This window comes from Pinus tabuliformis, chromosome Q (assembly GCF_031772625.1).
Source record: "Pinus tabuliformis cultivar Carrire ecotype Pingquan chromosome Q, CPIR1, whole genome shotgun sequence".
Taxonomy (NCBI): domain Eukaryota; kingdom Viridiplantae; phylum Streptophyta; class Pinopsida; order Pinales; family Pinaceae; genus Pinus; species Pinus tabuliformis.
Window position 1 is genome coordinate 586850222 of NC_142296.1, and position 1326 is coordinate 586851547.

A 1326-nucleotide genomic window follows, 5' to 3' on the forward strand; every position below is an offset into this window, starting at 1 on the left:
AGAACACATATGTGTCCCAAGTGGCATAACAGTGCATCTTGAAGGTGAAAATTTGGAACTTTCTTCTCTTCTAGGAGTGTCTGGTATATGATGCCGAATTCTAGATCGCTCTTGTAAACATGCGGCCACCCCGATGTCGCGTTCCCATAGGAGTCGAGCATAGTGACCAGCGCCATGACCGGTGATCTGCTGAGGCAATCAATGACATTATTGGTGTTTCCCTTCTTATACTTAATGTTCAAATGGAATTGTTGCAGATAGGTGGACCATTTCTGATGGCGATCATTCTACAACTTCCCTTGTGTCTGTATGAACTGTAGAGGGCGGTGGTCCTTGTGGATGACATTTTCCTTCCCCAAAATGTAATGTTTCCATCGACGACGGGACTACACAATGGAATACATTTCTTTGTCGTGAGTGGGCTACTTTTGGATTGTGTCTGAAAGTGTCTCACTGTGGTAAGCCACTCGATGTCCATGTTGAGTAAGAACTGCCCTAATAGCATAGTCGGAGGCATCTATCTCAATCTCAAATGGTTGTTGCAGGTCTGGTAATGTGAGCACTGGTGTAGAATAGAGGCGATACTTCAACTCAAAGAATGCTCACCGCTGGGTTTCCGACCAAAAGAACTTTACTTTCGCTCTGCTCTTGGTGACTTGACTTAAAAGCCAAGCAATATGAGAGAACCCCAACACGAACCTATGGTAGAAATTGGCAAGACCCAAAAAGCTGCGAAGCTCTATTAGAGTGGTTGGGGTTGGCCAATCTTGAATGACTTATATCTTGGATGGGTCCACATGTACACCCTGCTCATCAATGATGTACCCCAGATATTGAACCTGGGTCAGGCCAAAGGTGCATTTCTCCAAGTTAGCACACAGCTTGTGTTGTCGAAGGGTTTGAAATACCTGTCGAATATGGTGGAGGTGTTCTTCCCAACTCTGGTTGAAGATCAAGATGTCATCTAGATACACCACCATGAATGCATTGGTGAAGGGTCGCAAGATGTCATCCATCAGTCTCATGAAGGTTGCAGGGGCGTTCGTCAATCCGAATGGCATGACCAACCATTCGAAAAGGCCCTCCTTGGATTTGAAGGCAATGTTCCACACATCGGATGGTTCAATAGGCACTTGGTGATAACCTGACTTCAAGTCAATCTTCCTGAAATATTTGGCCCCCTTGAGCTGGTCTAGAAGGCCATCAATCCGCGAGATTAGGTACCTATTCTGAATAGTGATATTGTTCAGCGACCGATAATTAATACAAAGTCTCCAGGTCCCATCCTTCTTATGTACCGATACAATCGGGCTTCCACAATGTGAT